Source organism: Ornithorhynchus anatinus, chromosome 2 (assembly GCF_004115215.2).
Source record: "Ornithorhynchus anatinus isolate Pmale09 chromosome 2, mOrnAna1.pri.v4, whole genome shotgun sequence".
Classification (NCBI taxonomy): domain Eukaryota; kingdom Metazoa; phylum Chordata; class Mammalia; order Monotremata; family Ornithorhynchidae; genus Ornithorhynchus; species Ornithorhynchus anatinus.
In genome coordinates this window covers 166,711,472-166,738,379 of record NC_041729.1, presented here as the reverse complement: position 1 = coordinate 166,738,379, position 26,908 = coordinate 166,711,472, and the positions used below count along the sequence as shown (strand labels likewise).

Here is a 26,908-nt window from a genome sequence, read left to right as displayed (position 1 = left end):
CCTGGGCCGGGCGCCGGGCCGGGCGCCGGCTGGGGGGATGGTCGAGGCCGTCGGGCCGGCCCGCGGGCCGCTCCCGCTCCGCATCCCCCTTTGACGGACGGGGCACCGGGGCCCGGAGGAGGGAAGCGACCGGGCCCCGGGCCGGCCGGCGGCGGAGCCGGGATTGGGACCCGTGACCTCCGGACGCCCGGGCTCCGCCGGCCCCCTCCCTCTCGGCCTCCCTCCCTCCCTCCGGCCTCTTCCCCCTCCCGGCCTCCCTCCTTCCCCGGTGCCCCGGTGGTGGATCCCGGCCTGGGACTCGGCGGTCCCGGGTTCGAACGCCGGCCCCGCCGCGTCACCCGGAGCGAGTCACTTCACTCCCCCGGGCCTCAGTTCCCCCATCGGACGGGGACGGGGACGGGGAGCCCCACGCGGACGGGGACCGCGTCCGACCCCGCTGGCTCGGATCCCCCCCCGGCGCTCAGTCCGGTGTCCGGCGCGTAGTGATATAACGTCGTCTTTGTTAAGCGCCTACTGGGTGCCGAGCACCGTTCTCAGCGCCGGGGGAGATCCGGGGTCATCGGGTCGCCCCGCGCGAGGCTCACGGTCTTCACCCCCCACGTTCCAGATGCGGGAACCGAGGCCCGGAGAAGTGCCTCGCCCACAGTGGCCCAGCTGCCGCGTGGCGGAGGCGGCATTCGAACTCACGACTCTGACTCCCAAGCCGGCCTCTTTCCCCGGAGCCACGCTGCTTAGTAAGCGCTTAACAGACCCGGGGAGGATGATTATTATCATTCTCTCGACACGGGCTTCCTGCCTCGCCGTCACAGGCGGGTCCCCGAGGATCCTAGAGGGGTCGGAAGACGGGTCGGACGCCGCCCGCCGGGTGACCTCGGCCGGGTCACTCGACCTCTCCGAGCCCGGTCTCCCGCCCGGCCCGGGAGCCGAGAGAAGGCCTCCGCCCGCTGTGGGACACCGGCCGGGTCGCTCGACTCTCGGGGCCTCCTTGGGAGGGGCGGCGGGGTCCGGCCGCCCCCCCCCCCGGGTCCGCCCGCGACCTCGGGCCGGTCGCTTGCCCCGGGCCCGGTCCCTCTCCGCCCTCCGCCCGGGGTCTCTCACCGTCCGGCGGGGGTCTCCCCGGGGCCGCGGCCGGGCCGGAGGCCGAGAGCGTCCCGGGGGGCGCCTCCCGCCTCGGCCCCCTCAAATACCCCGCTCCCGGGGCCCGTCCCCACCCCCCGGACGCAAATCCTCTGACGTCCGGCCCCGGGACGGGGGGACGGGCCTGCTCGCGTTGCTTCATTCGTCCCGTGCTATTCATTGAGCTCTGTCTCCCCGATTAGGCCGTGAGCCCGTCGGTGGGGGGGGGGGACGGTCTCCATCTGTTGCCCGATCGTCCGTTCGAGCGCTCAGTCCAGTGCTCCGCACCCAGTCAGCGCTCAACGGATGCTACTGAACGAATGGATGAATGGGCGCTTACTCTATGGTCACTTGGGCATCGGAGACCGGCCCTGCCCCGTGACGGGCTCTCCCTTCCGCGTCCTGATCCTGATCGGCGTGGCTCAGTGGGAAGGGGCCCGGGTTTAGGAGTCGGAGGTCATGGGTTCGAATGCCGCCTCCATCGCTTGTCTGCTGGGTGACCGTGGGCGGGTCCCTTCCCTTCTCTGGGCCTCAGTTCCCTCGTCAAAGGGGGGTGAAGAGCGGGGGTCCACGTGGGACGACCTGACGACTTTGTGTCTACCCCAGCGCTTGGGACAGTGCCTGGCCCATACCAGTATGATTATCGTTATTATCGTTAGCCCGGCGTGGGCAGAGATTGTCTCTCTCTGTTGCCGTATCGTACTCTCCCAGCGCCTCGCCCACGGTAAGCGCTCAGTAGGTACGCGGGACGACCGAATGAGGGCCGGAGGGAGCGGGGCGGGGGGGGGACGGAGCCGGCTGGACCAGGGGTTTGAGCAGCTAAGGCTTCGAGCGGCTTAGGCCCAATCGGCTCTGGGAAAATCCCTCTCCCGAATCCCGCGAGCAGATTTCCGCTCCCCCTCCCGAATCCCAGATCCTCCGCGGTGACCCCCTCTGTGACCTCTGCCCTCCCGACCCTGCCCCAGACCGAGGCAGGAACCCGAGGAGCAGCGCGGCTCGGCGGAAGGAGCCCGGGCTTGGGAGTCGGAGGTCGTGGGTTCGAATCCCGGCTCCGCCGCTTGGCAGCTGTGTGACCTTGAGCCAGTCACTTCGCTTCTCGGGGCCTCAGTGACCTCATCTGCAAAATGGGATGAAGACCGGGCACCTCACGGGGGGGACCGCCTGATGACCCCGTATCTCCCCCGGCGCTTAGAACGGTGCTCGGCACGTAGTCAGCGCTTAACCAATACCGACATTATTATGATGAGTCCTGCCCCGGCTCTGCCGGGTGACCTGGGGCGGTTCACGGTGCTTCCCTGGGCCTCGACTCCTCATCTGTAAAATGGAGACGGAGACTGCGAGGCCCCTGTGGACCGCGAGCCATTATTGGGCAGGGATTGTCTGCATCTGTTGCTTCATTCATTCATTCATTCATTCATTCGTATTTATTGAGCGCTTACTATGTGCAGAGCACTGTACTGAGCGCTTGGAACGGACAAGTCGGCAACAGGTAGAGACGGTCCCCGCCGTTCGACGGGCGCACGGTCCGATCGGGGAGACGGACGGACGAGAGCGGTGGCGATGGATAGAGTCGAGGGGAAGAACGTCTCATTAAAACAATAGCAGATAAATAGAATCAAGGTGCCATTCCAAGTGCTTAGTACAGTGCACTCACTACACATGGGGAGCGCTCAGTGGGGCTCAGTGGCAAGAGGCCAGGTTTGGGAGTTGAAGGCGGAGGGTTCTAATCCCCTCTGCCACTTGTCTGCTGTGTGACCTTGGGCAACTCACTTCACTCCTCTGGGCCTCAGTTCCCTCATCTGGAAAAATGGGGATTAAAAAAAAGTGAGCCCCACGTGGGACAATCCGATTCCCCCGTATCTCCCCCAGCGCTTAGAACAGTGCTCGGCACATAGTAAGCGCTTAACAAATACCATCGTTATTATTATTATTAATAAATACCATTGAATGAGCGGATGAGTGAATGAATGAATGGACAGGGACTGGGGCCGACCCGATTTTGCTTGGATCCCCCCCCCCCCCCCCCCGTAGAAGGCGATTACTACAGTGCCTCCTCCCCGGGCCTCCAGCTCACCCGTCCCGCCGCCGAGCCCGGCCCCCGGCCCGGAAGGCCCTCCCGCCTCAGATCCCAAAGACGATTCCTCTCTCCCTCTTCAAATCCTTCCGGAAGGCCCACCTCCTCCGAGAAGCCTTCCCCGACGGCGCCCTCCTCACCTCTTTCACTCAATAGTATTTATTGAGCGCTTCCTGTGGGCAGAGCACTGGGCTAAGCGCTTGGAATGGACAGTTCGGCAACAGAGAGGACCGTCCCCGCCCGGGGACGGGCTCGCGGTCAAACTGGGGGACGGAGGAGGAGATGAGGAGCAGAGGGAAAGGGGGGAATAATGTTGGTATTTGTTAAGCGCTGACTACGTGCAGAGCACCGTTCTAAGCGTCGGGGGGTGATGCAGAATCATCAGGTCGTCCCCCGTGGGGCTCCCGGTCTCCATCCCATTTTCCAGATGAGGGAACTGAGGCCCAGAGAAGGGAAGTGACTGGCCCACAGTCATTCGTTCAGTAGTATTTATTGAGCGCTCACTATGTGCAGAGCGCCGTACTTAGCGCTTGGAATGTACAAGTCGGCAAGCTGGCACAGTCACCCAGCTGATGGGGGCAGAGCCGGAATTCGAACCCATGACCTCTGACCCTCCGGCCGCCGAGCCGCGTCCCACTCCCGGTGACTTCCTCCCTTTCTCCGTCCCTCCGTCCAGCCCCGCGCCGCTCACGTCCGTCCCTGAAATTCATCGATTTCTACCGAGGTCTAGACCGTGGGCTGGTGGCGGGCCGGGGCCGGGTCTACCCACCCACTCATATTGTTCTACTGGACTCTCCCGAGTGCTCGCCACAGTGCTCCGCACGGATTAAGCGCCCAATAGATACGATCGATGGATTGACCGGCTCCCGGGCCCGGCTCTGTCCACCAGGCCGTGCTTTCCTTCCCTCGCTGAGCTTCCTCTAGGCCGTCGGCTCGTCGTCGTGGGCGGGGGACGTGTCGGTTTACTGTTCTGTTGTCCTCCCCCAAGCGCTCAGTACGGTGCTCTGCACACAACAAGTGCTCAGTAAACACCACAGCGCGGTTCGGTGGAAAGAGCCCCGGATCGGGAGTCAGAGGTGATGGGTTCGAATCCCGGCCCCGCCCCTTGTCGGCCGTGTGACTGTGGGCGAGTCACTTCGCTTCTCTGGGCCTCGGTTCCCTCATCTGGAAAATGGGGATGCAGACGGTGAGCCTCACGGGGGACCACCCGACGACCCCGTATCTCCCCGGCGCTTAGAACGGTGCTCGGCACAGAGTAAGCGCTTAACAGTACCAACGTTACTATTATTATTATTACGAATGACTCTCTTCTAAGAGGCTAAGCCCCCCCCTCCTCTGTTTAGCGCCATATGGAGCTCTTCAAAGCGCTTAGTCCAGTCCTCTGCACACAGTAAGCGCTCAATAAATACTAGCGATTGAATCGTATTGAGAACCGGCGCTGTGCAGTGGGTGGAGCCCCAGCTTGGGAGTCCGAGGGTCAGTGGCAAGAGCCCGGGCTTGGGAGTCAGAGGTCGTGGGTTCGAATCCCGGCTCCGCCGCTTGTCAGCTGGGTGACCTTGGCAGTCAATCGCTTCTCCGGGCCTCCGTTCCCCTCATCCGTCAAATGGGGATGAAGACCGTGAGCCTCACGCGGGACGACCCGATGACCCTGCGTCTCCCCCAGCGCTTAGAACGGTGTCGGCACATAGGAAGCGCTTAACAAATACCAAATATATTCTTATTATCACTACTACGGGTTCTGATCCCGGCTCGCCGCTTGTCAGCTGGGTGAACCTCGGGCGAGTCCCTTCCCTTCTCTGGGCCTCAGTTCCCTCATCTGTCCAAATGGGATGGAGACGCTGAGCCCCGTGTCAGCCAGGGGATGTGTCCAACTGATTTGGCTTACACTCACCCCAGTGCTTAGTACAGTGCCTGGCACATAGTAAGCGCTTAGCAAATGCCATTATTATGACTATGATTATAATAATACATCTCAGACTGAGCTGGCTGCGGCAGGGATCGTCACTCTTGCCGTATTGCGCTTTCCCAAGCGTTCAGTACAGTGCCCCGACACAGTAAGCGCTCAATAGCGTGGCGCAGTGGAAAGAGCCCGGGCTTTGGAGTCAGGGCTCCTGAGTTCGAATCCCAGCTCTGCCCCTTGTCAGCCGGGTGACTGTGGGCGAGTCACTTCACTTCTCGGTGCCTCAGTTCCCTCATCTGGAAAATGGGATGAAGACCGGGAGCCCCACGTGGACCACCTGATTCCCTGTGTCTACCCCAGCGCTTAGAACGGTGCTTGGCACATAGTAAGCGCTTAACAAAGGCCAACATTATTATCATTATTATTTACTAAGCGCTTGCTGTGTGCAGAACATTATAATAGCAATAATAATAATGACCTTTGTTAAGCACTTACTATATGCCGGGCACTGTTCTAAGCGCTGGGTGGATCCGAGGAAATGGGGTCGGACCCGGTCCCCGTCCCCCGTGGGGCTCCCGGTCTTCACCCCCATTTTCCAGATGAGGGAACTGAGGCCCGGAGAGGTGAAGCGGCTCACCCAAGGTCACACAGACAGGTGGAGGAGCCGGGATGAGAACCCAGGTCCTTCTGAATCCCAGGGCCCCGCTCTATCCACTACGCCTCTCCTAAACGCTCAGGAAAGCAGAATAATAATAATGTGGGTGTCCGTTAAGCGCTCCTGTGTGCCGAGCACCGTTCTAAGCGCCGGGGGAGACACGGGGGAACCGGGTCGTCCCCCGTGGGGCTCCCGGTCTTCGTCCCCGTTTTCCAGATGAGGGAACTGAGGCCCAGAGAAGCGAAGGGACTCGCCCACAGTCACCCAGCTGACAAGGGGCAGAGCCGGGATTCGAACTCACGACCTCGGACTCTAAAGCCCGGGCTCTCGCCACTGAGCCAGCTGCTTCCCTTAATAAGATAGTATTTATTAAGCGCTTTCTATGTGCCAAGCACTGTTTCTAAGCGCTGATAACAACTGAGGTATTGTTAAGCACTTACTAGGTGCCGGGCACCGTTCTAAGCGCTGGGTGGATCCGAGCAAACGGGGTCGGACCCGGTCCCGTCCCCGTGGGGCTTCCCGGTCTTCCATCCCCATTTTCCAGATGAGGGAACTGAGGCCCAGAGAAGCGAAGGGACTCGCCCAGAAGTCACACGGCAGACAAGGGGGTGGAGCCGGGATTAGAACCCAGGACCTTCTGCCTCCCAGGCCCGGGCTCTACCCACTGAGCCATGCTTCTCCGCTGTGAGGGAGCTTGGGCAACCCTCCTGGATGAATGTCATTTATCTCTATTAATGTCCCATCTCCCCCTCTAGACTGTCCACTCACTGGGGGCGGGGAATGTTGTCTGTTCTATTATTGTTCTATTGTCCTCTTCCCAAGCGCTTAGTACAGTGCTTTGCACGCAGTAAGCGCTCAATAAATAGGATTGAATGAAAGCATGAATGTGTGAATCCAAGATTAGTGGAGCAGGGCTTTCTGAGCAGTTGTGTCCTGAAGGTGGGAAATTAATCATCATCATCATCATCATCATCATAATAATGATGGTCTCTGTTAAGCGCTTACTCTGGGCCAAGCCCTGTTCTAAGCGCTAGGGGAGAGACAAGGTCATCGGGCTGCCCCCCGGGGGGCTCACGGTCTTCCTCCCCATTTTGCAGAGGAGGGAAACTGAGGCCCAGAGAAGTGAAGTGACTTGCCCAAAGAGCTGACGAGGGGCGGGGCCGGGATTAGAACCCACATCTTCCCAAGCCCGGGCTCTTGCCACTGAGCCACGCTGCTTCTCCCAGGCACAGCATAGGATACTGTTTGGATTGAGTGTCTACCAACTCTTTTGTATTTTACTCTCCCAAGTGCTTAGTCCAGTGCTCTGCACACAGTAAGCACTCAATAAATACCACTGAGTGAATGAATGAATGAATGAATGAATGAATATATGTTTGATTGACTGCCCGGACCGTAAGCTCACTGGAGGCAGGGAACGTATCTGCCAACTCTCTCACGTTGTGCTTTCGCAAGCGCTTAGTACAGTGCTCTGCACACAGTAAGCGCTCAATAAATACGATTGAATGAATGAAAGAATGAATGAATGCATATATGGTTGATTGATTGAAGGCCTGGACGGAGGCAGGAAACACGGCTGCCAACTCGCTTACACTGTACTTTCCCAAGCGGTTAGTACAGTGCTCGGCACACAGTAAAGCGCTCAATAAATACGATTGAGTGAATGGAATGAATGAATGAATGAATATACGATCGATTGACTGCCCGGACCCTAAGCTCGCTGGAGGCAGGAACGTATCTGCCAACTCTCATATTGTACTTTCGCAAAGCGGTTAGTACGGTGCTCTGCACACAGTAAGCGCTCGATAAATACAATTGAGTGAATGAAATGAATGCATATTGATTAATTGATTGAACGGCCTGGACCCGTAAGCTCCCCGGAGGCCAGGAAACACGGCTGCCAACTCGCTTACACTGTACTTTCTCAAGCGGTTAGTACAGTGCTCGGCACACAGTAAGCGCTCAGTAAGTACGATCGAAGGAATCGAATGAATGACTGAATATATATATGATTGATTGACTGCCGCGGACCGTGAGCTCGCTGGAGGCAGGGGAGCGTTTCTGCCAACTCTCTCGTATTGTACTTCTGCCAGCGCTTAGCACAGCGCTCTGCACCCAGGAAGCGCTCAAGAGATGCGATGGAATGAGTGAATGGATGCATGAATGAATGAATGTATGATTTTGATTTGCTTGGAGGAAGTGGCCCCGTAAGCTCGCTGGAGGCAGGGAACGTATCTGCCGACCCTTTTGTATTGTCCTCTCCCAAACGCTTAGTACCTGCTCTGCACACAGTAAGCGCTCAAATAAATACAAATGAGTGAATGAATGAATATACAATTGATTGACTGCCCGGACCGTAAGCTCGCTGGAGGCAGGGAACGTGTCTGCCGACTCTCCTTATATTGTACTTTCCCAAACGCTTAGTCCAGTGCTCTGCACGCAGTAAGCGCTCAGTAAATGCCATTGAATGAATGAATGAATGAGTATATGATTGATTGATTGAAGGCCCGGACCGTAAGCTCGCTGGAGGCAGGGAACGTGTCGGCCGACTCTTATATTGTACTTTCCCAAGCGGTCAGTACAGTGCTCTGCACACAGTAAGCGCTGCGTAAATACGATTGAACGAATGAATATATGATTGATTGATTGAAGGCCCGGACCCTAAGCTCGCTGGAGGCGGGGACCGTATCTGCCGACTCTCTTATGTTGTACTTTCCCAGGCGGTCAGTACAGCGCTCTGCACGCGGTAAGCGCTCAATAAATACGATCGAATGAATGAATATATGATTGCTTGATTGAAGGCCTGGACCGTAAGCTCGCCGACTCTCTTATATTGTACTTTCCCAGGCGGTCAGTAACAGCGCTCTGCACGCGGTAAGCGCTCAATAAATACGATCGAACAGATGAACGCATCTGCCAAATCTCTTATATCGTCCTCTCCCAAACGCTTAGTACTCTGCACACAGTAGGCTCTCAATAAATGCAATCTATGATGATGATGATGATGATGATGATGATGAATCTTCCTTTCCCCGTAGCCCCCATCCCGGGAGACCCAGGATTTGCGGACGGACTTCCTCAGGCACGGAAAATGCGGCCGAGGAGCGGAGCGGGCGGGCTGGGGCGGAGGAGGGGGGAAAGGTGATGGACGGCTTTAAAGATGCCGTCCGGAGCTTTGCAGGAGCTCCAGAAGACCCTAAGCAGCGCGGCCTGCTCAACATAGTACAGCCCTCGATCTCCATTTTAAGTCCCGGCTGTATGACCTTGGACAAGTCACTTAACTTCCCCTTCCTCCGTCCCCTCATCCGCAAAATGGGGATGCAGTACCCAATTCTTCCTCCTAGCTAGGCGGGGAGCTCCCTGTGGGATAATAATAATAATAATAATAATAATGTTGGTATTTGTTAAGCGCTTACTACGTGCCGAGCCCTCTTCTAAGCGCTGGGGTAGACATAGGGGAATCAGGTCGTCCCACGTGGGGCTCGCGGTCTTCATCCCCATTTTCCAGATGAGGGAACTGAGGCACCGAGAAGTGAAGCGACTCGCCCAAAGTCACACAGCTGACAAGTGGCAGAGCCGGGGTTCGAGAGCCCGGGCTCTTTCCACTGAGCCACGCTCACTCTACCCGGCCTGATGAATTTTTCTCTATCCCGGCGTTTAGATCGATGTTTGACGTGTAGTAGACGCTTGGCAGATATTATCGAGAAGAAAAACGAAACAGAGGAAAACCCTACTGCGGATTTCTGGGCAATTCTCCCCCTCTCGTCTGGACCACCACCCTAATCGAAAGGCCCCGTGGCCAATCGGTTGATCGATCAATCAGTGGTATTTATTCATTCATTAATGATGATAATGTTGGTCTTTGTTAAGCGCTTACTATGTGCAGAGCACTGTCCTAGGCGCTGGGGGAGATACAGGGTCATCAGGTTCTCCCACGGGAGGCTCCCGGTTTTCCCCATTTTACAGATGAGGTCACTGAGGCACAGAGAAGGGAAGTGACGTGCCCACAGTCACACAGCTGACGAGTGACAGAGCCGGGATTCCGTTCCTTCGATGGTATTTATTGAGCGCTCACGAAGTGGCAGAGCACTGTACTAAGCGCTCGAATGCACAATTCGGCCACAGGTAGAGACAGTCCCTGCCCATCGACGGGCTTCGTTCATTCGGTGGTATTTACTGAGCGCTTACCGTGTGCGGAGCACTGTACTAAGCGCTTGGAATGGACAGTTGGGCAAGAGATAGAGACCGTCCCAGCCCAACGTGGAGCACTTGCCGCGTGTAGAGCACTGTCCTGAGCGCTTGGGAGAGGACAGGGCGACAGAGTTGGTGGACACGTTCCCTGCCCGCCAACTCTTTCTCAGCGTGGCCTTGTGGCTAGAGCCCGGGCCCGGGAGTCAGAAGGTCCTGGGTTCGAATCCCGCCTCCGCCCCTTGTCCGCTGGGTGGCTTTGGGCGAGTCGCTTCACTTCTCTGGGCCTCAGTTGCCTCAGCTGGAAGATGGGGATGGAGACTGGGAGCCCCAAGGGGGCCAGGGCCCGTGTCCAACCTAACTACTTGGGTATCTAACAATTAGCAAGTATCATAATTATGTGCCGGCCACTGGGGTAGATTCAAGATAATCTGGTTGGACACAGTCCCTGTCCCGCCTAATAATAATAACAGAAATAATAACAGAAGTATCTGTGAAGCGCTTACTAGGTGCCAAGCACTGTTCTAAGCACTGGGGGAGATTCAGGGTCATCAGGTTGTCCCACGTGGGGCTCCCAGTTTTAAATCCCCATTTTCCAGATGAGGTCAGTCACTGAGGCCCAGAGAAGTGAAGTGACTTGCCCAGGGTCACACAGACAAGTGGCAGAGCCGGCATTCGAACCCACAACCTCCGACTCCCAAGCCCGGGCTCCTTCCACTAAGCCACGCCGCTTCTACTTTCCCAAGCGCTCTGCACGCGGTAAGCGCTTAATCAACACGAGACCGTGAGTCCGTTGGGGACGGGGTTGGTTTCTCTTTATTGCTGAATTGTGCTTTCCAAGCGTTTAGTACAGTGTTCTGCACAGAGTAAGCGCTCGATAAATACCACCGAATGAATGATTGAACGGGCGAATGAACGAACCCGGTCGCTGTCCCTCGTGGGGCTCCCACTCCCATAATTCCCATTTTACAGATGCCGCTCCGCTGCCCGCAAGGACCTTACAGTCGGGAGGATTCCAGGCAGACATGGATTCATTCGTCCGATTGTACTTCTTGAGCGCTTACTCTGGGCGGAGCCATCGGCCGCTCGATCGACGGTATCTACTGAGCGCCTACTCTGGGCGGAGCCATCGGTCGCTCGATCGACGGTATCTACTGAGCGCCTACTCTGGGCGGAGCCATCGGCCGCTCGATCGACGGTATCTACTGAGCGCCTACTCTGGGCGGAGCCATCGGCCGCTCGATCGACGGTATCTACTGAGCGCCTACTCTGGGCGGAGCCATCGGTCGCTCGACCGACGGTATCTACTGAGCGCTTACTCTGGGCGGAGCCATCGGTCGCTCGATCGACGGTATTTATTGAACGTTTACGCAGAGCCATCGGTCGCTCGATCGATGGTATTTATTGAATGTTTAAGCGGAGCCATCGGTCGCTCGATCGGTGGTATTTATTGAGCGCCTACTCTGGGCGAGGCTCTGTACTGAGGGCTTGGGAGAGGACAATACCACGGAATTGGCGGATCCGGTCCCTGCCCGTAAGGAGCTTACAGTCTAGGGGGGGAAAGGGAAGTGACTTGCCCAGGGTCACCCAGGCAGGCAAGTGGGTGACCGATCAGACCGTGAGCCCGTCAAAGGGCAGGGACCGTCTCTATCTGTTGCCGATTTGTCCATTCCAAGCGCTCAGTCCAGTGCTCCGCGCATAGTAAGCGCTCGATAAATACTATTGAAAGTGGGAGAGCTCTGTACTGAGCTCTTGGGGAAGGACGATACGGCAGTAAAGCGGGACGACCCCTGCCCACAACGGGCTTACGGGCCAGAGGGAGGACACAGATGTCGATTTGATGGCTTCGATGCCCGTCTACTCGTTTATTAGTTTTGTCGTCCTTCCCTTCCCGTCGTTCCTTCATTCAGTCGTATTTATTGAGCGCTTACTAGGTGCAGAGCACTGTCCTAAGTGCTTGGAATGGACGATTCGGCAACTGATAGAGACCGTCCCTGCCCACTGACGGGATTGTCTCCTCCTGTTTCCCCCACTGTCCAAGCGCTTAGGACAGTGCTCTGCACACCGTGAGCGCTCGATCAATATGGTTGAATGAATACAAATGAATAGATAATAATAATAATGATGGCGATGATAATGTTGGTATCCGTTAAGCGCTTCCTCTGCGCCGAGCACCCGTTCTAAGCGCTGGGGGAGATGCAGGGTCATCGGGTCGTCCCACGTGAGGCTCACCGTCTCCATCCCCATTTGACAGATGAGGGAACTGAGGCCCGGAGAAGTGAAGTGACTCGCCCACGGTCACCCAGCTGACAAGGGGCAGAGCCGGGAGTCGAACCCACGACCTCTGACTCCCAAGCCCGGGCTCTTTCCGCTGAGCCACGCTGAAGCGCTATGTGCCAAGACTGTTCGAAGCGCTGGGGGAGATTCGAGGTCATCGGGTCGTCCCCCGTGGGGCTCCCGGTCCTTCATCCCCATTTTCCGGATGAGGGAACTGAGGCCCAGGGAAGTAAAGTAGCGTGGCTCAGTGGCAAGAGGCCGGGCTTGGGAGTCAGAGGTCGTGGGTTCAAATCCCGGCCCCGCCACTTGTCAGCTGGGGGACCGCGGGCGAGTCCCTTCGCTTCTCTGGCCTCGGCTCCCTCATCCGGAAAATGGGGATGGAGACCGGGAGCCCCACGGGGGACGACCGAGGACCTTGTTGTATCTCCCCCAGCGCTTGGCACGTAGTAAGCGCTCATCAAACACCGACGCGGTTATGATTATCAAAGCGGCATGCCGGAGGTCACGCAGCGGACGGGAGGGCCGAGCCGGGATTAGAACCCGAGACGTCTGACCCCCCCAGGCCCGGCCTCTTGCCGCTAGGCCTCAGTGCTCCTCACGTGTCCGCTCTCCTCCGGCCCGGTCCCCCGGGACCCCAGACCCCGTCGGTCTCCGGTCCCCGGGGGTCCACGGGACCCCGGGGCCCGATGGCGCGAAGGAAGGTTCCCCGCGGGGCGGAGCGGGCCCATCCTCGGGGCCTCCGGAGACGAAGGCCCGGCGACGGGCCTCCTGTTGCAGAAGACAGGATTTGCGGCCGCCTCGGGTTTCCTCTTCGAGTGGGTTTTATTATTTTTTTTTCCACCGACTTCCTTCCTGTTCTAACTGCCAGAGCCGAGAAGGAGGAGCCGCCGGAAAGCAGAGGCCCAGAGGCGCCCGCTGCCAACCGTCGTCGTCTCCCCCCGCGACGGGCGAGAGAACCCACCGTGAGTGTGGCCCGGCCTTGCGCGGAGGGGCTCGGGCCGGGGGCTGCGGGCAGGGATGGGCAGGGGGTGAGGGGGTGAGGAGGGGGGGCTTGGGGAAGGGGCCGAGGAAGTGATGGGGCACAGCAGAAGTTGGGGAGGGGGCCCGGAGGAGGCTGAGGAGGGAGGCTGGGGAGAGGGATGGGCAGGGGGTGAGGAGGGGGGGGCTGGGGGAAGGGGTTGAGGCCAGTCCCGGGGGAGAGGGGGGCACGGGAGAAGTTGGGGAGGGGTCTAGGGAGAGGGATGGGAGGGGGGGCTTCGGGGAAGGGGATGAGGAAGTGATGGGGGAGAGGGGGGAAGAGGAGAAGTTGGGGAGGGGGATGCGCAGGGTCTGTTGGAGGGGCCTCGGGGAAGGGGGTGAGCCAGGTTCTGGAGAAGAGGGGGGCCCGGGAGAAGTTGGGGAGGGGGCCGGGGACAGGGATGGGCGGGGGGCCTCGGGGAAGGGGGTGAGGAAGTGATGGGGGAGAGGGGAGAAGAGGAGAAGTTGGGGAGAGGGGCGGGCAAGGGTTGAGGAGGGGCCTCGGGGAAGGGGTCGAGCCAGGTTCTGGAGAAGAGGGGGCCCGGGAGAATTGGGGGAGGGGGCGAGAGAGACGGATGGGCGGGGGTCGAGGAGAGGACCGTGGGGAAGGGGTTGAGGAAGTGCTGGGGGAAAGGGGAGAAGAGGAGAAAGTGGGGTGGGGGCCGAGGAGAGGGGATGGGCGGGGGGCTTCGGGGAAGGGGTTGAGGAAGTGATGGGGGAGAGGGGGAAGAGGAGAAGGTGGGGAGGGGGATGCGCAGGGTCTGTTGGAGGGGCCTCGGGGAAGGGGGTGAGCCAGGTTCTGGAGAAGAGGGGGCCCGGGAGAAGTTGGGGAGGGGGGCCGGGGACAGGGATGGGCGGGGGGCCTCGGGGAAGGGGGTGAGGAAGTGATGGGGGAGAGGGGAGAAGAGGAGAAGTTGGGGAGAGGGGCGGGCAAGGGTTGAGGAGGGGCCTCGGGGAAGGGGTCGAGCCAGGTTCTGGAGAAGAGGGGGCCCGGGAGAATTGGGGGAGGGGGCGAGAGAGACGGATGGGCGGGGGTCGAGGAGAGGACCGTGGGGAAGGGGTTGAGGAAGTGCTGGGGGAAAGGGGAGAAGAGGAGAAAGTGGGGTGGGGGCCGAGGAGAGGGGATGGGCGGGGGGCTTCGGGGAAGGGGTTGAGGAAGTGATGGGGGAGAGGGGGGAAGAGGAGAAGGTGGGGAGGGGGATGCGCAGGGTCTGTTGGAGGGGCCTCGGGGAAGGGGGTGAGCCAGGTTCTGGAGAAGAGGGGGGCCCGGGAGAAGTTGGGGAGGGGGCCGGGGACAGGGATGGGCGGGGGGCCTCGGGGAAGGGGGTGAGGAAGTGATGGGGGAGAGGGGAGAAGAGGAGAAGGTGGGGAGAGGGGCGGGCAAGGGTTGAGGAGGGGCCTCGGGGAAGGGGGTGAGCCAGGTTCTGGAGAAGAGGGGGGCCCGGGAGAAGTTGGGGAGGGGGCCGGGGACAGGGATGGGCGGGGGGCCTCGGGGAAGGGGGTGAGGAAGTGATGGGGGAGAGGGGAGAAGAGGAGAAGGTGGGGAGAGGGGCGGGCAAGGGTTGAGGAGGGGCCTCGGGGAAGGGGTCGAGCCAGGTTCTGGAGAAGAGGGGGCCCGGGAGAATTGGGGGAGGGGGCCGGGGAGGGACTCCGAATGCCAGGAGGGGGGACCGGCAGGGTCTGAGCCGCCTCGGGTGGCAGGGCCAAGTGGGGCGAGGAGCGGGGCGGGGAGGCCTGCGGCTTCCTGTTTTTGCACCGGAGGAGTCGGTCCCTCCGGCCCCCGCCCCCCGGGACCCCGGGACCCCCGGCCCAACAGGTGAGGGGCTGCCCAGGTGAGGGGTCCCCTCCTTCGGGGGAGACCCCCCCGCCCCGGCACCCCCGGCTCCGACCGAGAAGCGACCCCGCCGACCCCTCGGCCGGATTCCTAGCCGCTCCCTCTCCCGCCAGCTGGGCCCAAGAAGGACCCCTCCCTCTCACCCTCCCCGGGGGGGGGTGACCGGAGTCGTCCGGTGCCCACCGTGTGCCGATAACGATGATGATGCCGATGATGCCGATAATGACGATGGTATCTGTTAAGCGCTCGCTACGAGCCGGGCACCGTTCTAAGCGCCGGGGGAGAAGGTCAAAGGGTCGGACGCGGTCCCCGTCCCACCTGGGGCCCCCGGTCTTCGTCCCCCTTTTCCGGATGAGGGAACGGAGGTCCAGAGAGGTGAAGTGACTTGCCCAAGGTCGCACGGCAGACCAGGGGTAGGATCAGAACCCGTGATCTCCCGACGCCCGGGCCCGGGCCTCGTCCTGCCGGCCGTCTTGGAGGGAGGGGGGGGATTCGTGCATTCGGGGGTGTTTATTGAGCGCTTACGGCGCGCAGAGCACCGGACTGAGCGCTTGGAACGGACAGTTGGGCAACAGAGAGAGACCGTCCCCGCCCAGCGACGGGCTCACGGTCTAGAAGATCTGATCCCTATCGTGCGGGGGAGGAAACTGAGGCCTAATGTTGGTATTTGTGAAGCGCCTCCTACGTGCCGGGCACTGTTCTAAGCGCCGGGGGAGATCCGGGGTCATCGGGTGGTCCCACGTGAGGCTCACGGTTCATCCCCATTTTCCAGATGGGGTCACGGAGGCCCAGAGAAGTGAAGGGACTCGCCCAGAGTCACGCAGCTGCCAAGGGGCAGAGCCGGGAGCCTGGGCAGGGGAGGTGACTTACCCGAGGTCACCCAGCAGATGGGGGCTCTCTCAAGTTCCACTTTGATTCCGTCATAAGAATAATCATAATATTTGTTAAGCGCTTACTGTGTGCCGGGCGCTGCTCTAAGCGCTGGGGTGGATACGAGGTCATCGGGTTGTCCCATCTGGGGCTCACGGTCTTCATCCCCGTTGTACGGATGAGGGAACCGAGGCACAGAGAAGCGGAGCGGCCCGCCCGAGGTCACCCAGCAGACACGTGGCGGAGCGGGATTAGAACCCACGTCCTCGGACTCCCAAGTCCGGGTTCTTGCCACTAGGCCACGCCGCTTCTCATCGTACCGGTGCTTATTAGGTAGCTGCTGTGTCCAGACGCTGCGCTGGGAGCTGGGATTGCTCCCGCCCTTCTTCCGCCAGCCGTCTGAGAGGGAGGGAGAGCGGGGAGGCGCTTAGCAAATGCCATCATTATTACAGTTATTATTTTCATTCATCCTCCCCATGGTGCGGAGGAGGAGGCCGAGGCCCGAAGAGGGGAGGTGACTCGGCCGAGGTCACCCGGCGGTCGAGGGCCCCGGGGGCGGTCTCTCAGTTTCCAACTCGATTCGGTCGTATTTACTGAGCGCTTACTGCGTGCAAAGGACTGTACCAGGCGCTCGGGAGATGGCCGTGGTCAGTGCCGGGCGTCGGGGTCTTGTGTTGGACGGTACGGTGCGGTGGAGATTGGGCCTCCCTGCCTCCCCCGGACGTCCTTGGGCGTCCTCCTGGCCCTCCTTCCCCGGAGAGAGGGGCCGGGGGCGAGAAGGAGAGCGGGGGGGCCGGGCGGGGGTAGAAGGACCGGCCTGCGGGTAGCCTTGCTGCCAAACCTGCCCCTGCTAGGCCCCGCTTGGCCTCTGCTGGCCCCTGACTCCGGCCCTGACTGCCTGCCTCCTCGGCCTCCGCCCCAGCCTCTGCTCTAGCCGCTGCACCTCTCCCCAGCCTCCGCCCCAGCCTCCTTCCCATCCGCCTCTCCAGCCTCTGCCCCAGCCTCTGCCCCAGCCTCCGATCTAGCCACTGCCTCTCTCCCAAGCCTCTGCCTCTGCTCGAGCCTCTGTCCGGCCTCCACCCCGGCCTCCTGTCCAGGCTCCGCCCCGGCCTCTCCCCCTCCCCCAGCCTCCACTCTGACCTCTCCCTCTCTCCCCGGCCTCCGCCTCCGCCTGAGCCTCTGCCCGGCCTCCACCCCAGCCTCTGTCCTAGCTTCTGAACCTGCCCCGGCCCCTGACTCTGCCCCAGCCCCATGCCCAGCCTCAGCCTCCACCCCATCTTCCTACCCGGCCTCCTCCCCGGCCTCTGCCTCCACTTTGGCCTCCGCCCAGCCTCCACCCCAGCCTCAGCCCCCGTTCCTACCCCCTCCCCGGCCTTCCCGTGCCCTGGCGACTGGGCCCGAATCCGGGACCGGTGGGAAGAGGACGTCCCGGAGGCCGGAGCCGCCCGGGGCCCGGCCTTAGCGGGAGGCGGGGAAACTGAGGCCCTGGGGAAGGGGCCGTCCGGGGAGGGGCAGAGGGCGGGCCAATGTTGCCCCAGGACAGTCGGGTTCACCCTGCTCTCTCCCTCCCCAACAGTGCTCGGCACACAGTAAGCGCGTAACAAGAACCGTCGTTAGAGTAGCAGCACGGCTTGGTGGGTAGAGCCCGGGCCTGGGAGTCAGAAGGTCGTGGGTTCTAATCTCGGCTCCGCCGCTTGTCTGCTGTGGGACCTCGGGCGAGTCGCTTCACTTCTCTGGGCCTCAGTTCCCTCATCTGAAAATGGGGATGGAGATCATGAGCCCCAGGCGGGACAGGGACAACCTGAATAGCTCGTGTCCGCCCCAGTGCTTAGTACAGTGTCTGGCACAGAGTAAGCACTTAACAAATACCACCGTCATTATTGTTATTATTATTATTATTATTATTAAGGGCAGGGATTGTGTCTGCTAAAGCTGTTGTCCTCTCCCAGATGCTCAGTACAGCGTTCTGGGTAGAGTAGGTGCTCCCTGAGTACCATTAATAATAGTAATAATAATGATGGTATTTGTTAAGCGCTTACTATGTGTCAAGCACTGTTGTAAGCGCTGGGGTGATAGAAGGTGATCAGGTTGTCCCACGTGGGGCTCCCAATCTTCATCCCCATTTTACAGATGGGGCAACCGAGGCACCGAGGAGGGAAGCGACTTGCCCCAGGTCACCCTGCTGCCAAGCGGCAGGGTGGCTCAGGGGCAAGAGGCCGGGCTTGGGAGTCGCTCGTGGGTTCGAATCCCCGCTCCGCCACTTGGCAGCAGGGTGACCGTGGGCAAGTCGCTTCACTTCTCTGGGCCTCGGTTCCCTCATCTGTCAAATGGGGATGAAGACTGCGAGCCCCACGGGGGACGACCCGATGACCCTGTAATAATAACGTTAATAATAAGGTTGGTATCCGTTAAGCGCTTACTAGGTGCCGAGCACCGTTCTAAGCGCCGGGGGAGATCCGGGGTCATCAGGTGGTCCCCCGTGGGGCTCCCGGTCTTCATCCCCATTTTCCAGATTGAAGGCAGATGAGAGGTTGAGGAAGATTAGGATGTAGTAGACACCGCTGGATTTGGCAAGAAAGATAGCAGTGGAGACCTTCGAGAGGGCAGTTTCAGCAGCGAGGGCTGTTTTCCGTGGAGCGAAGGGGGTGGGAGGCAGATTGGAGAGGGTTAAGGAGAGAAAGAGGATGCAGCGGGCGTAGACGACTTTTCCTACCGCAACCCAGCACGTTCGCGCCGCTTAGCACAGCGCCCTGCACATAGTAAGCGCTTAACAGATACCAACATTATTATTATTATTATTAAGTGGCGGAGCCAGGATTAGAACCCACGACCTCTGACTCCCAAGCCCGGCCTCTTTCCACCCAGGCTGCTCCCCATCATTCTGCTCTGCCCACAGCGAGCGCTCAGTCAGTAGGATTGAATCCTTGATCGTCGTCCTGATTGGTCATTCGAGGGTATTGACTGAGCGCCTACCGTGTGCAGAGCGCTGTACTAAGCGCTTGGAATGGGCAGTCGGGCCACAGAGGGAGAGCAGTAGGAGGGGGAGGCGAGATGGCGCGTGGGGAAGCGGCGAGGGCCACGTGAGCCGGGGCGGGGATGGCGAGAGCGTCTTCCTCTGCTTCGAGTTCTGCCCGCAGCCTCCAAACCTCCTCCTTCCCCCGCCACGGCGCCTCCCACCGCCCCCGCTCGCTCTTCCGGACCCCCGGCGCTCCCAGATACCCGCTTCCGAGCGCTTAGTACGGTGCCCCGCACATAGTAAGCGCTCAAGAAATACTACCGAACGAATCCCCGCTGCAGGCCCACACGACACCGGGCCCACGCCGAACGCGGGGCGCACCCCGGGCAGCCTCCAAACGATGAGCGCTTACCGAGCGCACGCCCAGCCCACAGAGGGCACCTATTGTAAGCCGGCAAAGGGCAGGGACTGTCTCTGTCTGTTACCCATTTGTAATAATAATAATAATAATAATAATAATGTTGGTATTTGTGAAGCGCTTACTATGTGCCGAGCACCGTTCTAAGCGCTGGGGTAGACACGGGGGAATCAGGTCGTCCCACGTGGGGCTCCCGGTCTTCATCCCCATTTTCCAGATGAGGGAACTGAGGCACCGAGAAGTGAAGTGACTCGCCCACAGTCACCCGGCTGACAAGGGGCAGAGCTGGGATTCGAACTCATGAGCCCTGCCTCCAAAGCCCGTGCTCTTTCCACTGCGCCACGCTGCTTCTCAGCGCTTCCGAGCGCTTAGTCCAGTGCCCTGCGCCTAGTAGGCGCTCAATAAATACTATTGAATGAATATTGAGCCCGGAGCGGCGCGGCCTCGTGGGGAGAGTCCGGGCCTGGGAGTCAGAGGGTTGTGGGTTCTAATCCCGGCTCCGCCACTTGTCGGCTGTGTGACTGGGGGCGAGTCACTTCACTTCTCTGGGCCTCAGTGACCTCATCTGCAAAATGGGGATTAAGACTGTGAGCCCCCCGTGGGACCACCTGGTGACCCTGTGTCTCCCCCATTGCTTAGAACGTTGCTCTGCACATAATCAGCACTTAACAAATACCAACTTTATGATTATTAATCCCGGCTCCGCCACTTGTTGGCTGTGTGACCTGGGGCAGGTCACTTCGCTTCTCTGGGCCTCAGTTCCTTCATCTGTAGAATGGGGTTGGAGACGATGAGCCCCGCTTGGGACCGGGACTTTGTCCGACTTGATTCGCTTGTATCCACCCCAGTGCTTAGTACAGTGCCTGGCAAATAAATAATAAGCACCTAACAAATACCATAATTATTATCATTATAATTATTTCTTTAGCTTCCCACCCAGCATTTAGCCCGGTGCCTGGCCCATAACGAGCGCTTAACAAATACGCCAAGTCCGCACATTGCACGGAGCTCAATTGTCCATTCCAAGCGCTTAATACAGTGCTCTGCACATAGGAAGCACTCAATAAATACCATTGAAAGAATGAATGAATGAAATACCATAAATACTATTATTCTTATTACAATAATAATTATGGTATTTGTTAAGCGCTTACTATGTGTAGAGCACTGTTCTACGCGCTGGGGGGTTGTCCCACGTGAGGCTCCCAGTCTTCATCCCCATTTTCCAGATGAGGGAACTGAGGCCCAGAGAAGTGAAGTGACTCGCCCACAGTCACCCAGCTTGACAAGTGGCAGAGCCGGGATTCGAACCCACGACCTCGGACTCCCAAGCCCGGGCTCTTTCCACTGAGCCACGCTGCGTGGATTCCCACCCAGCAGTTAGTAATAATAATGTCGGTATCTGTTGAGCGCTTACTATGTGCCGAGCACCGTTCTAAGCGCTGGGGGAGATACTAGGCCAGCAGGTCGTCCCACGCGGGGCTCAGTCTTCATCCCCATTTTCCAGATGAGGGAACTGAGGCCCAGAGAAGTGAAGCGACTCGCCCACAGTCACACAGCTATGAGCCCGTCGTCGGGCAGGGACGGTCTCTATCTGTTGCCGAATTGTCCATTCCAAGCGCTTAGTCCAGTGCTCTGCACCTAGTAAGTGCTCAATAAATATGATTGAATGAATGAATGACAAGTGGCGGAGGCGGGATTAGAACCCACGACCTCCGACTCCCAAGCCCGGGCTCTTTCCACTGAGCCACGCCGCTTCTCCTACCTGGCTTAGCAAATACCACACCACCACCAGCGCACCCCAGGCCCAGAGGCCCCCGAGCCCCCCGTCCTGGCCCCCCCCCGGGCGATGGGAAGGGTCGCCGAGCCAGCTGGGGCAGGATAATGGGGCTACTGGGGTCACTGGGAACGGTCGCCGGAGCTTCTGGGAAACGGACGTCTGGGAAAGGTCGCCGAGCCAGCTGGGCCGGGGGCACTGAGTCACGGGGGTCACTGGGAAAGGTCGCCGGGTCACTGGGAAAGGCGGGCCGGGCCGGACCCGCGGAGCCCGCGGCCGGGAACGGGCTCCCGAGGGAATGTTGGTGTCCCAGCTCGGACCGGGCAGCTCGCGGGGACAACGAGAAGGATAATGATGATGACGACCGTATTTCTGAAGCGCTCACTATGTGCCGAGCAGTCTTCTCAGCGCCGGGGGATGGGGGGGGGATACGAGGTGATCGGGTCGTCCCCCGTGGGGCTCCCGGTCTTCACCCCCCTTTCCCAGACGAGGTCACTGAGGCCCAGAGAAGTGAAGGGACTCGTCTGAAGTCCCCCAGCTGACAAGTAGCGGAGGTGGGATTAGAACCCACGACCTCGGACTCTCAAGCTCTTACCACTGAGCCACGACGACCCCCACTCTGCCGGGGTCTCTGAGCCCCCCTCGCCGGCCTCCAAAAAATCACTCTGTTTCTAAGGGAAACGAAAACACGCACGCGCCAGCAGATGTTTGCTCACATACGTGAAGAGAATAATAATAATAATTATGAGGATGGCATTTGTTAAGCGCTTACTATGTGCAGAGCACTGTTCTAAGCGCTGGGGGGGGGGATACAAGGTCATGGGGTTGTCCCACGTGGGGCTCCCAGTCTTCCTCCCCATTTTCCAGATGAGGGACCTGAGGCCCCGAGAAGTGAAGTGACTTGCCCCAAGTCGCACAGCTGACAAGTAGCGGAGGCGGGATTCGAACCCACGACCTCTGACTCCCAAGCCCGGGCTCTTCCCACTGAGCCGCGCTGCTCACTCGTGCATGGAGGCCTGTTTGCACGTGAACACACATGCGTGCTCCCTCATGCACACGGATGGCCTTCCGGGACGCAAACCCGCACACGGGGAAGCGGTGTGGTGAGGTGGTTAGAGCCCGGGCCGGGGCGTCAGAAGGTCGTGGGTTCTAATCCCGGCTCCACCCCTTGTCTGCTGCGGGACCTTGGGCAAGTCACTTCACCTCTCTGGGTCTCAGTGACCTCATCGCGAAAACGGGGATGGAGACCGGGAGCCCCACGGGGGACGGGGCCTGGGTCCGACCCGATTTTCTTGGATGATGATGATAATTCTGGTATTTGTTAAGCGCTCACTATGTGCCAAGCACTGTTCTAAGCGCTGGGGAGGATACGAGGTCATCAGGTGGTCCCCCGTGGGGCTCCCGGTCTTCATCCCCGTTTTCCAGATGAGGTCACTGAGGCCCAGAGAAGTGAAGCGACTCGCCCAAAGTCACCCAACTGACAAGCGGCGGAGCCGGGATTAGAACCCACGACCTCTGACTCCCAAGCCCGGGCTCTTGCCACCTGAGCCACGCTGCTTCTCTGCCACCCCGGTGCTTAGTACAGTGCCTAGCACACAGTAAGGGTTTCACAAATACCATAACAACAATAATAATAATATTAATTTCTCCGGGCTTCAGTTCCCTCCTCTGGAAAACGGGGGACGGGGACCGGGTCCGACCCCATTTGCTTGGATCCACCCCAGCGCTTAGTACGGTGCCCGGCACTTAGTAAGGGCTTAAGCAATACCGTCATCATCAGAGAAGCAGCGGGGCTCAGTGGCAAGAGCCCGGGCTTGGGAGTCAGAGGTCGTGGGTTCTAATTCCGCCTCCGCCACTTGCCCGCTGGGTGACCTTGGGCAAGTCACTTCACTTCTCTGGGCCTCGTCTGCAAAAATGGGGATTAAAAAATGTGAGCCCCACGTGGGACCATCTGATGACCCTGTATCTCCCCCAGCACTTAGCACAGTGCTCTGCACATAGTAAGTGCTTAACAAATACCATCAGTATCATTATTATCATTATTATTATTATTATTATCATCATAATGAGACCACACTTCCCATCAGCCAATCCATCAATCAACTACTCTACTAATGTCTTTACTGAATCATGCCTGGGGGCAGAGAATGATAATAATAATGAGGGTATTTTTAAAGTGTTTACTATGTGTCAGGGACTGTATTGAAGCAGCGCGGCTCAGCGGAAAGAGGCCGGGCTTGGGCGTCAGAGGTCATGGGTTCTAATCCCGCCTCCGCCACGCGTCAGCTGGGTGACTTTGGGCAAGTCACTTCACTTCTCTGGGCCTCGGTTCCCTCATCTGCACAATGGGGATGGAGACTGGGAGCCCCAAGTGGGACAACCCGATGACCTTGTATCTACCCCAGCGCTTAGAACAGTGCTCGGCACAGAGTAAGCGCTTACCAATTGTCATCATTATTATTATTATTATTGTTAACGCTAAGGTTGTGGGCTGGTGAGACAGGGAGGACGGTGGTGCCGTCTCCAGGGATGGGAGAGTCGGGGGGAGGACGGGGTTCGGGTGGGGAAGACGAGGAGCTCGGTTTGGGACGTGTTAAGTTGGAGGTGACGGCGGGACGGCCGAGCGGAGATGTCCCCAAGGTAGGAGGAAAAGTGAGACGGCGGAGAGGGAGAGAGCCGGGGGCCGGAGAGGGAGATTTGGGAATCGTCCTTGTGGAGGCGGGAATGGAAGCCGTGGGAGCGGACGGAGATGGACAAGGGAAGGGGACCCGGGGCCGGGCCCCGAGGGACCCCCGCGGCGACGGGGCGGGAGGCGGAGGAGGAGACGCAAGAGGAGCGGCCGCGGACGGAGGGGGACGACCGGGAGGGGACGGGGGCGGCCGAGTCGAGGATGGCGAAGGTTTCCGGGAGAAGAGGGTGGGCCGCGGGGTCCGAGGCAGGCGAAGAGGTGGAGGAGGAGGAGGACGGAGGAGAGGCCGTCGGATTGGGCAAGGAGGAGGCCGTCGGCGACCTTCGAGAGGGGCGTTTCTGTGGAGGGACGGAAGCCAGATCGGAGGGGGCCCGGAGAGGATTGTAGAAGAGGAATTTGAGGCAGCTGATATAGATGACTCCCTGGAGGACCCTGGAGAGGAATGGGAGGAGGGAGACGGGGCGATAACCGGAGGGAACCGAGGAGGTCGAGGGAGGCTTTCGTTAGCACAGGGGAGACGTGGGCTTTCGTTCTTTCGATAGTATTTATTGAGCGCTTCCTAGGCGCAGAGCACTGGACGAAGCGCTTGGAATTCGGCCCAGATAGAGACCATCCCATCGACGGGCTCGCGGTCTAATCGGGGGAGACGGACGGACAAAAACAATAGAAATAAATAGAATCGTGTCGGAAAGCAGTGGGGAAGAAGCCGGGGGAGAGCGAATGGCTCTCCAGTGGCGAGAAGGGGATCATCGGTGACCTTTGAGACGGCAAGTTTCCTAGGAGCAGAGGGGGCGGACGTCCGATCCGAGGGGGCCGGCGAGGGATTTGGAGGACGGGAGCTGGACGCGGAGAGAAAGCAAGCAACTCATCCAAGGTTTTTGGCCAGGGATGACAGGAGGGAGCGGGGTCGATAACCGGGCGGAGCCGTGGGATCGAGAAAGGGTTTTTAATTCGTTCAGTCGTATTTATCGAGCGCCTACTATGTGCAGGGCACTGGACTAAGGGCCTGGAACGGAGAATTCGGCACCCAGAGAGAGACGATCCCTGCCCAGTGACGGGCTCACCGTAACCCCGGAGCACCGGCCGGGGTTTCGGGGGGCCTGGGTTCTGCCCCGGCCTGCTGGGTGACCTCGGGCAGATCCCTCAACGGCTCGAGGCCTCAGTTTCCCCATCGGTAGAATGGGGATAAGCACCCCGCTTCCTTCCTCAGACCGCGAACTCCGGTTGAGAAGGGGACGGGGTGTGATGAGATTAGCTTTTAGCGAGTCCCGGGCTGATCTGAGAGGGAGAGAGAGAGCGTAGTCCTGCAGCGTAATAGGAAGGGTAATAATAAAATGATGACGGCGCCGATAAAGACGATCACAGAAATAATCAAAGAAGGCTGTGAGCCTCCCGTGGGACAACCCGATGACCCCGTATCTCCCCCAGCGCTTAGAGCGGTGCTCGGCACATAGTAAGCGCTTAACAGATACCAACGTTATTATTATTATTATTATTAAAAATGAAGACAATAATAGCCTTAGGAACAGCATCAACCATAGCAGCCTAAATTAGAAGGTTAAAGAAGCCTTTTTAGGGTCACATCTCCTGCAGGAGGCCTTCCCCGGTTAAAACTTGTATCCACCCCAGCGCTTAGTACGGCGCCTCGCACACAGTTGAGCGCTTAACAGATACCATCGTCATCCTCATCACCATCATCAAAACCTCTTTTCCCCGTCTCCCTCTCCCCTTCCCCTCATCTGCGCCCTTGGCCCCGGGCCCCGTGGAGGAGCAACGTGGCCCAGCGGCCCGACCCCGGGCCCGGGAGTCAGGAGGAGCTGGGTTCTAATCCCACCTCCGCCCCATGTCTGCTGCGTGACTTCGGGCACGTCCCCTCGCTTCTCTGGGCCTCGGTTCCCTCACCCGGTACGGTGCTCCTCACACAAGCGTCCCACGTTAACAATGGCCCATCCTTTCCCGCCTACATTCCTGCCTCAGCCTCCTCGCTGACCTCCCAACTTCCTGTCTGTCCCCGCTCCGGTCCTTTCAGTCGCTGCCCGGATTCTTTTTCTACAGAGACGTTCGGGACGTGTCACCCCCCTCCTCAAAAAGCTCCAGTGGTTGCCCATCCGTCTCCTCATCAAACAATTAGCTTTAAAGCCCCCCGTCCCCCGGCCCCGTCCTCCCTCCCGTCTCTTCCGTCCTCCTCCCCGGCGGCCCGCACGCCCCGCTCCTCTCCCGCCGACCTCCTCCCCGGGCCTCCGTCTCGCCCGTCTCGCCCCCCGGCCCCCGGCCCGGAAGGCCCTCCCGCCTCAAATCCCACAGACCCTTCCTCTTCCCCCCTTCAATCCTTCCTAAAGACCCACCTCCTCCCAGAGGCCTTCCCTGACTGCCCCCCCTTTTCCTCTTCTCTCCCTCCCTCCTGCATCTCCCCGACCCGCTCCCTTTCTTCATCCCGCCACCACTGACGTCCACATCTATTTTATTTATCTCTATTAACGTCTATCTCCCCATCCCAAGACTCCCAAGACCGCTTGTCCCCCGTGGGGCTCCCAGTCTTCATCCCCATTTTACAGACGAGGGAACTGAGGCCCAGAGAAGTGAAGCGACTCCATCTTGTCCCCGTCACCATCTTCCTCTCACCCACGTCCTTCCTCCTTGGGGGAAGTCCGTCCTCCTCTTCAAAAAACCTTCTTAAAAATCACATCTCCTCCAAAAGGCCTTCCCTGACTAACCTCTCCGCTCCCCAGCTTATTTGTCCCCAACTTATAGAGAAGCAGCGCGGCTCAGTGGAAAGAGCCCGGGCTTGGGGGGGGGGGGGTCAGAGGACGTGGGTTCTAATCCCGCCTCCGCCGCCTGTCTGCTGGGTGACCGTGGGCAAGTCGCTTCGCTGTCGGCGCTTAGAACAGTGCTTGGCATGTAGTAAGTAAGTGCTTAACCAATACGATTATTACTATTCTCTGGGCCTCAGTTTCCTCATCTGGAAAAGGGGGATGAAGACTGTGAGCCCCACGTGGGACAACCTGATAATAATAATAACAATAATAATGTTGGTATCTGTTAAGCGCTTACTATGGGCCGAGCACTGTTCTAAGCGCTGGGGGAGATACAGGTTTACCAGGTCGTCCCCCGTGGGGCTCACCGTCTTCATCCCCATT

General features: G+C 59.4%; 1 protein-coding gene across 3 annotated transcripts in view; it reads left to right on the top strand.

Moving 5' to 3' along the window:
- The first annotated feature begins 13,052 nt into the window (after positions 1-13,052).
- LOC100084362 (rho GDP-dissociation inhibitor 2) overlaps positions 13,053-26,908 on the top strand; it is a 31,851-nt gene continuing 17,995 nt past the window's right edge. The window contains exon 1 of one of the 3 annotated variants that reach the window (XM_029058471.2): positions 13,053-13,172. The gene's annotated coding sequence lies outside the window, so the exon portion shown is untranslated. Of the gene's footprint in view, positions 13,173-24,551; positions 24,646-26,908 lie in introns of those variants that run through there. The other 2 variants (XM_029058470.2, XM_029058473.2) reach the window with 2 other exon arrangements.